At 40.2% G+C, this 12,830-nt stretch overlaps 1 protein-coding gene across 5 annotated transcripts in view; it reads left to right on the forward strand.

The window, feature by feature from the left end:
* LOC309695514 (uncharacterized protein) overlaps positions 1-12,830 on the forward strand; it is a 181,050-nt gene that overhangs the window by 95,289 nt on the left and 72,931 nt on the right. The window lies entirely within an intron of this gene.

A 12,830-nucleotide genomic window follows, 5' to 3' on the forward strand; every position in this document is an offset into this window, starting at 1 on the left:
TGGAGTGTTATTTCAAAAGTAGCGCCAATCTCCTTTTCCTAAACTCTTTTCCTTGGCCCCGATGAAAACGTCATCGTGGGGAGGACAACTGCCGAGAAGTCAGGGAAAGAGAGGAGCGGTGCTGAGAATTGGAACAGCCATACACTCGCCTCTCTGTAACAACGTGACACCGGATGTCCGCCTGTTGAAACTACATTGTGCAGAAGATGGACTACAAAACAAACATCTTACTTTGTCACAATGTGTTCTAACCCTGTTGTTTTATGGAGGTTATATAAACAGGAACAGCCTGTTAAAAATATTGCTTCATTATTAAGTTTGAATTTTAAAGAAGAACGAACCGTTAGGGTCAGATTTACTAACATCTGCAGCAGTTCAAACATGTCTTTTGATGTTAAAGAGCTGCTAGATTTACTGAAGAGACTGTCCTAAAACTCCAGTCAGTCCTCAAGCTGTGTTTTGAGGTGAGCCCCACTTATTTTTCCTCCATAATACAGTTTATATTAAGCTGAAATGAATTACGCTTCTTATTTTTTAATAGTGCACACAGCTAACTCTCTGCTGAATATGTAAAAAATAAAAGTGTTACTGTGTTACATGCCTGACTGTTGCTCATGGTCTGATGGGAAATCATGTTTTCTGTTCTTTAGCACATCGAAGAGTCAGCTGTTCACAGCTGCTCTCCAGCTGATTTTTACTGAACTGAAGTGGCTTCTTCATAGAGAGATTAAAGCACACTGTTAGTAGATCATCCTGTAATTGTGACATTGTGGTGGACCAGTGGAGGGCTCCACTCACACCCAGTTCTCAGGAAGTATTGTTGCTGTGTTTTGGAGGGAAAGTGTTCAGTTCTGTGGTGATGAGTAATAAACGAGCAGTATTTATCGAGAGCTCTCGTGTTGTCTGTGTTTACCTCCACATTGGTGACCCCTGACTCGAACATGCTGCAGTCCGATGGTGGCGCCGACTCCGCTCTGGATGCATCAGCAGCCGCCAGCCCTCTGCCTCCAGCCGCAGCTACGTTTGCTGTGGCGCTCGAGCTGCCGGACTTTTGGCTTCACGATCCCCCGTCGTGGATCACCATGTGGTGGCTTCTCTCGACCCGCTAGCCACCCGTCGTGCGTTGACTCTCCTCCGGGACCCACCCACCCGAGAGAAGTACGCCGCCCTTAAGGAGCTGCTTCTTCGGCGCTATGCCCTCACCGACGCAGAGCGAGCCGAGAAGCTCCTCTCCCTCTCAGGCCTGGGTGGTGGTACGGCTCTCGAAGTGATGGAGCACATGCTATCCTTTCTCAGACCGGACGACGGGGGATTCCTCTTCGCCCACATTTTCCTCCGACAGCTGCCGGCGGCCGTGAGAGCCGGCCTCGCCAACTCTCCGATTCTGGGCACGAAGGATTATCGCTCCCTGGCTGAGGACACGGATCGTATTCTCCTGGCTACCCGCACTTCCCACGATCACGACCTAGTTCCAGCCTCGCCGGTGGCGCCTTCCACTTCCCCGCTGACCTGCCACGACGTACCCAATCCTTCGCTGACGGCAAAGATCGCGGCACAGCGACACCACGGACGGGACCTCTATTTCTACCATGAGCGTTTTGGCGCCGAAGCGCACCGCTGCCTGCCGCCGTGCGCTTTTCCGACCCTGGGATATGGACCCCGCCAGCGCGCTGTAGCGGCCGCTACCGCTGGCCGCTACCGCTGGCGACAAAGAAAAACTGCTCTTCATAGAAGACTCGCGGTCTGGGAGACGTTTCCTGGTCGACTCCGGTGTTCTGACAAACCATCCTACTTTGGCAAACCGTCCTACCAGTAGGATAATTTTACGCTGCCATATGACAAACTGCCCTACTTTGGCAAAATGTCCTACTGTATGTAATTTATGCACATTTCTGCTGCCAAACAATAATTCCAGCACAAATTTAAGTAGGTATGACGGTTTGCCACTTAACTTTGCCCATCAGAGTATGTTTGTAGCTGATATTCATAAAGCCAGTTCGGTTTGACACTTCTTTTTACCCATTAAAGTGTGCTTGTAGGTCACATTCACAAAGGTAGCATGTTTTGGCACGCAATTCTTCCTGTCAGAGTATGCTTCTACTTTATAATAACAAAGGTAGCATGTTTTGGCACGTAATTCTTCCCATCAGAATTATGCTTCTTGCTCTTATTAACAAAGGTAGCACGTTTTGGCACGTAATTCTTCCTGTCAGAGTATGCTTCTACTTTATAATAACAAAGGTAGCATGTTTTGGCATGTAATTCTTCCTGTCAGAATTATGCTTCTTGCTCTTATTAACAAAGGTAGCACGTTTTGGCACGTAATTCTTCCCGTCAGAATTATGCTTCTTGCTCTTATTAACAAAGGTAGCACGTTTTGGAATGTAATTCTTCCTGTCAGAGTATGCTTCTACTTTATAATAACAACAGTAGCATGGTTTGGCACTTGTTTGTAGAAGCAGTCTGCATGCCAAGGTGCTTAAGTTATACAGCTGTCACCACTGAAGTGACTGGAACACCTGACTATATAAACTTTGACAATGAACTCACTCCATTATAGTTACAGTATATATTTACTGAATATATTTAGAGATACATATATTTGACATTTATAGATCCAACAGAACACAGGGAGAAAGAACTGAAAAAGAAACAGTGTACAAATTATGCACATTTGTCGCACAGGTACTTGACCAGGCTGCTCTCATATTGAGCACATCCAAAATGTGCCCATCTGGAACAAAACTCGCACTGCACCTGAAGAGGGAGAAGGGGGGGGGGGGGGGGGGGTGTAAGTGTGTTAACCAACATAATGAATTTGATAAGAAAATAATTACTACAGTGGCTTGCAAAAGTATTCGGCCCCCGTGAACTTTTCCACATTTTGTCAGATTGCATTCACAAACATGAATCAATTTTATTGGAATTCCACGTGAAAGACCAATGTCTCTACCAGTCTCTAGCTGGTAGAGACAGACCCTAAAAGACTGGCAGCTGTAATTGCAGATAAAGGTGGTTCTACAAAGTATTGACTCAGGGGGCTGAATAATTACGCACACCCCACTTTTCAGTTATTCATTTGTAAAAATTGTTTGGAATCATGTATGATTGTTGTTCCACTTCTCACGTGTGCACCACTTTGTATTCGTCTTTCACGTGGAATTCCAATTAAAATTGATTTGTGTTTGTGGCTGTAATGTGACAAAATGTGGAAAAGTTCAAGGGGGCCGAATACTTTTGCAAGCCACTGTATATTGCATTTGTGGTTTATTTGTTTTACCATTTCAATCATACTGGACTCAGGATCGGCTTCCAGCATGGAACAAACCACACAGTAGTCATCAGCATTACCTAGAAACACACTGACGTTCAACCTAACAGTTTTAAACAAAACTGAAAGTGCTATTGCAATACAAAAGCACATGACTCAACTTACTTTGATGTTCTAGCAGTTCGCAAGCAATTTCAGTGCGGTGCAGCCCAATGGCTTCTGGAGTGGACAGCACCCTAGTAACCTCTCCACTCAGAAGGTAGTGTTTGGCAAACTGTAAAATATGTTACAGTAATTGCAATTGATTAACTTAATTCTAGTTAAATACATTAAATACAATTGCTTATTAAATACCTTCAATACTAAAACTCCACAACTGCTGGAGTCCATCTGCTTGTTGTGTGGCAGAGTCTCCATTCTCCAATCCACTCGGGACTCTTCCTTTCCTTTCATCTTCAGAAAATTCCTAATAAAAACAAAACAAGTTTTTAAAATGTAGCCAGCATTTTGCTCTAAATAAAAAGAAAAAAAAAAAGAACCCCACAAACCAAACAACCTTAAACAGATAATTAATGAATGATGAATACCTCCAGTTACGCATAACTTTCCTTTCATAACAACCTTCATTTCCAAGAGGGTCTAACAGCAGTACAGATTGTGAGGAGATTTTGACAACCTAAAATAAAAATTGTATTTAGTAGAATATGTGTATTACACTCACTTAAGTAAACACAATCAATTGCAAGCATTTTCAAAATAAGAATATGCTGCTAAAAAGAACAGTAAAACAAAAAAGAGAAAAAATACATGAGGTGTGAACATGTACCACAAGGATCCAGTGTGCACCAGAGTTCAGTGGGCACAACCAAATGTCCTCAGCCGGAAACAACATCTGTTGAATATTTTTAAGTTTATAAAGGTTTAGATTTATTTACATAACATACACTATATAACCAATATAACATCTACATTACCTTGCTGACACATTTAAACTTCACAGAAAACAGAGAGGTTGCAACAACGCAAGACAACTGATACACGGGGTTCTGAAAAATGCAAGATTTTTTTATTTTTTTTAAATGATTACAAAATTGTATAAAATACTTTTGTGAAATAACTGGCATACGTTCTTACTTGCCTTTTGTTTCTTAATGAGGCAGTGCAGGTATGCATCAATGACCTTATTTTTACAGACCACCACTAGGACCAAAAATGATTATTTCACTTACCTCATCAGAAAGCCACCCACTATCCTCCAGTGTGCGAAAAGAAGAGTCATACAATTTGTATGGCCCAACGACTGCCTCCACACGCCCGGTGTCTTTTGCAGCCCAAAGCCACTTCACTAAAAAACAAAATATGATAAGTTTCTTTAGTAATAACAGTTGCCATTTGAAAATCACGGTCAATGGCCAACGGGCCACAAGCAGACAAGGGCCAACGGGCCAACAACATAAACATGCCAGAGGGGAGTAGCTTTATGTAAATCAGAAATTAGCCAAAATTGGACCAACAGGTCAACATTAGCAAGAGGGGAGAAAAAAATCAAACATTCTATCCATTTGACTAGCCAAACAGGCAACAATTGACCAACCGGTCAGAATGAGATTTTTAGCTATGCCACCTTTTTCTTGCGTGCTGGGTTTCTGGGGGGTCACTGGTACAAGCTCTTCTGGTGCTTGGACTGATTTTACCTGAGCTATTTTTGGTGCAAACTGAATGACAGAGGATCTGTTATTTTGCAGCGCTTCATGTTGATGCTGAGGACTGCAAGGCCACATCTCAGAAGATGGGCTACTCTCAACAGGTTCAGCTGGAGTTGAGACTTGGACAGGGTGGCTTGTTCTATAGGGTTTAATGTGGTCAATACTGTATAGACCTTTTAAAGTATTTCCCTCAGCGTTTTTCAGTCTAACACATTTTCCACTGAAGTCATCAATTGTGTAGGGACCTGAAAAATCCGGTTCAAGTCTTCCTCCTTTTCGCCCACGTTTCCTCATATTTAGAAGCAGAATTTGATCCCCTACATTGTACACAACATTTTTGTACTTTTTCAGGGCCCGCTTGGCGTATGCAACCTTTTGCTTGTCTTGTGACTTCGCAATGTTTTCTTGTGCAGTTTCTTTAACTGCATGTTGTGCTTCACTTTCAGACTGTACATAGTCACTGTACCTTTTGTCGTCTGGCAGAATGATGTTGGAAATCTAAAATTTTGTAGATATTAGCAATTAAACCAAGATGATATCATATTCATAAAGACATTACTGGGTTTTTTTCTTAAATAGTTTCAATTCTTAGTTCTAACATAGAAAGAATTTGACAAACACTCACTGGCACTTGAGCAGGCACTTCTGATGGAAATACTGCCTCTCTTCCATACATCAGAAAAAAAGGTTTGTATTTTGTTGTGGTGTGTACTTTTGATCGAAGTGAAAACAGGGTGGCCTCTAGATACGGATCCCAGTTATTCTGCTGGTCATTCACCAGTTTTCGGAGGGCTCTAAATGCAGGCATAGAAATATGTAAACACAGTAAGTAAGACAGAAAGTTTAATTAGAAGTAAAGAAATTAATAAATTATTAAGTAACAATTAAGTTTGAATAACATAAGTAATGTTATTAAAAACTGATAGATAAAAATTAGGCATACCTTTTTATGTTGTCATTGGTCTTTTCATCTAGACCATTGGTCTGTGGATGGTATGCTGCTGTGACACTTCTTTCAATTTGCAATAACTTGCAAAGATCAGAGTTGAGCTTCAACAGATAAGGACAAGGTTATACTGCTTATACAAGCACACAAGAAAAAATCTTTGACCCCAGTGAAGTAAAGTTAAAAAATGTAACTGAAAATTATTTAACACTTACTTCATTCACAAACACTCTGCCTTGGTCTGACAAAATCCTTTTGGGGCAGCCATGTCTATATATAATGGAGCACAAGTGCTGGGCTACCTCAGATGCAGATTTCGTTTTTAATGGGAAAGCTTCAACCCATTTTGAAAAGTAGTCAGTTGCAGTAAGTATATACTGGAAGCCGCTTGAAGTTTTAGGAAGAGGTCCAGTAAGATCTATACCAATAAGTTCCCACACTTCAGACACCTATCAAGGACAAATTAATAATTTGAATAACAATTTGTATAATGTACACATTAACATTGATGGTTAAAATTAGTTGGCAAACCCTCCTGCCTTTATGAATATGAGCTACAAGCATAGTTTGATGGGTAAACGGGGCATAATATTTACCTGAATACACTGCAACGGTTGCACAGCAGTCAGTGGTTTCCCAACTTTTTGACACTGGTCACATTCCTGAATCTTTAAGGTAAAAATATTTATGGAGTTCACGTAAATGTTCAACATTCTCATTTGTAAAAAACAAAAACACTTAATGACATATTCTCTAACGAACAAACTATTTAGCAACAATAGTTTGTGTGCGTGTCTCCAAATCTCTGCCAGGCCTACAGGTTATTACTGTAATATCACTAATTAACCATATTTATTTATATTTTGCAAGTGTACAGTTTCTCTTTTAACTGATATAAAAAAAATTGCTTATTTTAAACACTATTTAACAACAGTACAAACAGTTAATACATACCCATGTTTTAATGTCAACTGTCATACCAAACCAGTAAAATCTGGAACACACTGCATTTAGCGTTTTGTGTGTGCCAGTGTGTCCTCCAATTGGAGATGAATGAAACTCATGAAATATCTTCCTGGCATCATCCATGGTTTTTACTACTCTTCTGGTTCCAACAAAGAGTTCTCCATCTGCAGTAAAACAATATATATTTAGAAATTAATTTAACCACATATATGAGTTGTTAGTATTAACAATAAATTACTGACCCTTTTGTTTGAATTTTGAGGCATATCTTCTGAGGTTTGCCTCTGAGCCTTGTCGTATCCTGAAGGGTAGGAGCCCGCAGAAATGAACGCGTAAATCTCTTCCCACTTCTTCTCCATATCTACGAATGTCAGTAAACATTTTCTTATGAGCTTCAATATGTGCAGTTGACAATGCAAATAATTTAACTTATTAAATAACGAGATTACCGAAAAAGCCTTAAAACACCGAAGCTGCGGACTCAAAAGTGTTGTGCAAATACCACGCGTCCAGTAACTTGACAGCAGACTTCACCGAATCTGCAAATTCGACAGTTTTGTGCAGAAAGCAGATAGCAACTTCACTTTAATATTGACAAACAATCACAAAGGCTTAAAAAATCAAGTATCAACGTCAATAAAAAGTACTAGTACTTACTACTTACCTATTCTCCTGCAAATATGACAATGGAGTAGCGTGAAATCACAGCCGGATGCGCTTAGCTTCCTTTTTTGTGTTGTGTGCATGCGCGCACATGCTCAGGAACAACGGGTAGGACGGTTTACGGGGTAGGAGAAATTCCCAGAACACCGGCTCCCAGAAGAGCCTGGCTCTCCCATCGCAACGTTCGGGGAAAGGTTCGTGACTGTTTGTTTTCATAATTTGCCTCACTTTACAAATCTGTCACTTCTATAACATATAAAATTAAATATATAATACAATAAGTACTTTGTGAAGGACTTTGCTGACATCTTGGCTGAATACATGCCAAAATATGATTGTGTTTCTATTGTTGGGGGTTTTGATATTCATGTGTGTTGTCCTGATATGCCCATTGCAAAGGGCTTTTAAGGCCTTATTGATTCTTTTAACTCATGTTTTGTTTTGGGTTTTTTGTTTTGTTTTTAATGTAGAGATTTGTGATGCTGTGTTTTCTGACCACAGTCCTGTGATGTTTGAAGTTCCTCTTGCCTGTACCTCAGTTAAACCTCACGCTGCTGCTCGGCGCTGTCGAGTTTTTAACTCCTCCCTTGCTGAGCAGTTTTCAACAGTTTTAACCAGAACTGCAAAATCCCAGATTTTTAATGCAGCCAGAACTGAGCTCATGATTTTATTCCACCTGCCAGACTGCTTTGGACTGCTTTGCACATTGCTTAATTAAAATCCAGCCATTCTAAAACTAAATCTGAGCCCTGGCTGAACGACACGACCCGAGCTGTCAGACACGAGTGCCGTCGAGCTGAGCACATTGTCAGATGTAGCCCCCAAAATTTTTTACATACTGTAGTCAAACACCTGTTAAAAAAAACCTGTTCTTGATCTTACGTTTCTTGCAAATTACAGGCCTTTCTTCTAACTACCTTTTCTTTCCAAAATTCTTGAAAAGAGAGTTGACAGTCAATGAATGACCTTCCTGAAAAAGCAAAATGTTTTACACATTTTCCAATTTGGTTTTAAACCCTTTCATAGCACTGAATCAGCCATTTTACAAGTTTTTAATGACATATTTTTAGCCACTGATGCTCGGGACTGTGTTGTTCTTGTACTTTTAGATTTGACAGTTGCATTTGATACAGTGGATCATGCATTTTACTCTGTCATTTGGAGCACTGGGTGGGCACTTGAGTGGTTCAGGTCCTACTTGGCGGGGCAAACATTTTGTGTCAGTCTCTGTGACCATGTGTCGTCCTCCGCTCCTCTCTTGTGTGGTGTCCCACAGAGCTCAGTTCTAGGCCCCCTTCTCTTTTCTTTGTATCTGCTCTCTCTTGGATCTATACTGAGAAAACACAGCATTGCATTTCACTTCTATGCTGATGACTGTCAGATATATGTCCCTCCACAGAAAAAAGGCACATATTCCTTACAACCATTACTTCAGTGTCTTGATGACATTAAGGCTTGGATGTCTCTTAACTTTTTAAAATTCAATGATAAAAAGACTGAGGTGATGATTTTTGGTAGCCCCACTGAGATGCCAAATGTATATTTAGATTCCTTGGCTCAGTATGTTAAGCCAACTGTCACAAACCTGCTGGTCAAAGTGGACTGTAATGAGAAAAGATGACATTATATGCCACGGTAAATGCACTGCCTAATTGTTACCTCTCCCCACTGCCTTCAGTGGCAGGCAGCAGAAAACAGATCAGGAGGCAGAGATGATCTTTAAGTTTAACATTACTCACAATATTGCCAAAGATTGATATGGAATTTAAGCACAAGTGCGTTTCAGTAACTTATCTTTCTTGTAGATCTGTGCTCCAAATAAAGAACTTTATGCTGACAAGATTATTAGTTAAAATAACAAATTTTAAGTTACAAATCAATATTGTCAGCATGGACAGATATTCCACATTCCATATATCATCATTCAGGTCCTGCATCAATACATTTCCATATTTTTATATCTATAAAAAAAGCTGACACTTGCTAGACTCTATCAAAGGTGTGAGCATCACAGCAGATGCTTTTGTGTCAAAGTAGCTGAGGATAAAACACAGAAAAACACGAAGTTGATTTTCCTGGCCTGGGATTTTATAAAAATATTCTGCAGTACATCAAAAACGAAAGAAAACCATTAATCAACATATGAACCTCAGCTGATGCTGCTGAAGTGAAGCAGAGCAAAGTTACAGAGGTTTTATTAGAGACACAGCTAAGCGTTTTGAAATTTCGCATAATTTTAAAAATAATTTGTTCAGTAGCCTATTGAACAGCAAAAACGAGACTTTCTTTTCAGAATTATGTAAAAGGGAAAAAACAGCGGCCGACAGCGCTGTAAACAACGGTAGACTTGTGCGTAATAAACAAGCGAATAATGCAGAAAATAGATTTTTTTGACGGGAAACTGTTCTTGAAGTACACATAGACAGAAAGAGAGAGAGAGGGAGAGAGCTGTGCATGAAGTGTGATTTTATTGTTGTGGAAGTAAAACAGCAAAAGTCAGAGGAAATTATCACGATGTTTATGTGAAGGGTTGGATCTGCTTTTGCTGCTGGTTTAGTCAATATTGTTTTGAGAGAGAAAAAACCTGCAGCTTCAGAATCTAGTGGACAAAGGGTATGAACACAAAGCACGGACCCACCGAAACATCAGCGAGCTGTCGGCTTTCAGCCCCGACCGTGTCCGTGCTGTCGGGAGAGAAAGGCGACATCTCGCTGATTCTGATCCGTCGGTGGATCCACGCTTTGTGTTTACGTCTTTGTGCAGAATCGTGTTCCTGCTCTCATTTACTATTTCAGCTGTTTGGTTGTTGTTATTTGTTGAAATTTTGTGAGGTTTATCCTGAAATTCTGGCATTTTGGTCAAAATAAATTTGTATTAAAAAATCAATTCAGGATTTTAATGAATCGATGGTAAATGGCCTGCATTTGTATAGCGCTTTTCTAGTCCCTAAGGACCCCAAAGCGCTTCACACTACATTCAGTCATTCACCCATTCACACACACATTCACACACTGGCGATGGCAAGCTACATTGTAGCCACAGCTGCCCTGGGGCGCACTGACAGAGGCGAGGCTGCCGGACACTGGCGCCACCGGGCCCTCTGACCTCTGAATCGATATCACATTATCCAAGCCAGAACCGATTTTAATCGATAAATCGATAATTAAAAACCCATGTGTAATGTTATAACGTTCTTTGCAGATATATAAGTGATCTAAAATTTTATACTTGCTTTTAAAAGTTTATTCTTTGGCCACCACGCTTCAGCCATCTGCTGGGTTTTTTCTTTGTTGAAAAAAAAAGCCACAGCCACCACTGCGCTATGAATTCTGGCCTATGTTGGGACATAATCAGCCTTCAAATGGGGCCTCGAGGGATGCAGACGAAGTATAGATAGATAATATAAGTGTAGATACTTACATGAAAACAAACATAATAACTTGATACTGTCACTGGGTTTAAACTAAAGGAGTGTTCACAAGAAATCATCAGTATCAAACTGTGACAATAACAAAATGTTCATTAAAGCAATCAAGAATGAGTTTGATGTGAATCTTTGGTAATGCATGGGGGAAGCTCTGTGCCAATTTTATCAACAGCTACGGATTTTATCCTTTTCTGGATGCAATACCTTGGCCTCCAGTAACACTATATGGAATCTTAGAGTCATTTTGACCAGGATTTCTCCTTTAATGGAAATATTAAGCAAATATTTATGACTGCTTTCTTCCATTGCTGCAATATCTTGAAAATCAGAAATATCCTGTCCCAGAGTGATGCTGAAAAACTCATTCATGCATTTATTTCTTCTTGTCGGGAATATTGTAATTCATTATTATCAGGATGTTCTGTTTTGCGTTGGGACACAGGCAGGATGCGATGGCTGCTGTTTTATCCATGTGTGGATGCACATACCCAGCTCCCAAATTGTACCCAAATACTGTACGTCCCTCCATCCAACCACACACTTTAGGGACTGTGACCACCCACTGCACATGCTCCACCGTGGTATCACTATGAATGACATCATCCAGGTGGCAAACAGCATATGCAGTGTGAGGACGCAGCTATCGCTACAGGAGGTGCTGAAAAATGCTCGAGTCTTCAAACAAACCTAACAGAAGTGTGATGAATGGTACAAACCCTGCACTCACTTCTTAATTACCTGAAAGCACCTTAAAGACAACCGGCCTCTCTCAATTGTGACAAATCATCTGGAGAAAAGGTAAGCATAGGAGACCAAACACTGAGGAACAAATCCTCGTTTCATCCTATGATAACAGCATTTTCACCATTTCAGCCAATTCCTTTTGCACAATTTGTCTCTTGTGCTTAGGCAACCTGTAGGGCCATGAACGCACTTTCCAGGCTGCGTTTCAAATTGGTGCTGCATGAGAGTCTTGCAGATGATCGGGGGATGACCACATCTGCAAACTACTGTTGCAATGCAGGAACATCTGCTTTATTGGAATGTGTGAGATGCTAATCACAATGCATCTTAAACACACTCATGTTAAAACGTCATGCCCACATCTTGTTTTTAAGAAAAATTAATCATCTTTTCCTTGAAGATCATTTCAGAGTTTTTAATGAGCTGCAGGAACCGTGCCGAGAGCAGCCAAGTCTCCTCCTCTGATAAACCTCCACATGTACCACTAAAAACATTTAAATTAGTTTGAATCGGAAATCATGGCTCAAACTACTTGCTGTGAGACCATTTCTTTATTTTTCATACCAAACTGTTTAATAAACTTTACACAGAGTTCATCAATTATAACTGATGCTTTAACAGTATCAGGATTTCATAATGCAAACTTCAAATCAAAAGGCAAACAGCTGCAGAACATGTGGATCAAAATGAATTCATTAAAAAAACAACGTGGACTTCAAGGATATAGTAAATACACTAAAGTGAAAGGAGGATCCAAAAATAGATGTTTAATAGGATTTGAATTAACTAAAAGTAGTCACCTGTAATCTTTAAAATGGTTCTGATGTGTGCTGCTGTTTTTAACTTTTAACAGTTCTTTGCTGCCACTGTGAATATTGTGTTCTTTGCCTAATTAAATAAAGGTTACACAGCATCACTGCTCCATCTTCTGGAAAAAAAAAAAAGGTATTACATGGAAATACAGCCCAAAACCAGTTCAGCTTGAGTTTCTTTTTTCTGGACATAAAGTCACAGCAGGTGTTGTTTCAAAGCTGGTGGACAGATTTAGTTCATTTTGGAAGTTTTAAGAGCAACTGCTGTGAAAATATTTGCTTGTTTTGGGAGAAA

This window comes from Aulonocara stuartgranti, assembly GCF_965226115.1.
Source record: "Aulonocara stuartgranti genome assembly, chromosome: 3".
NCBI classification, from domain to species: domain Eukaryota; kingdom Metazoa; phylum Chordata; class Actinopteri; order Cichliformes; family Cichlidae; genus Aulonocara; species Aulonocara stuartgranti.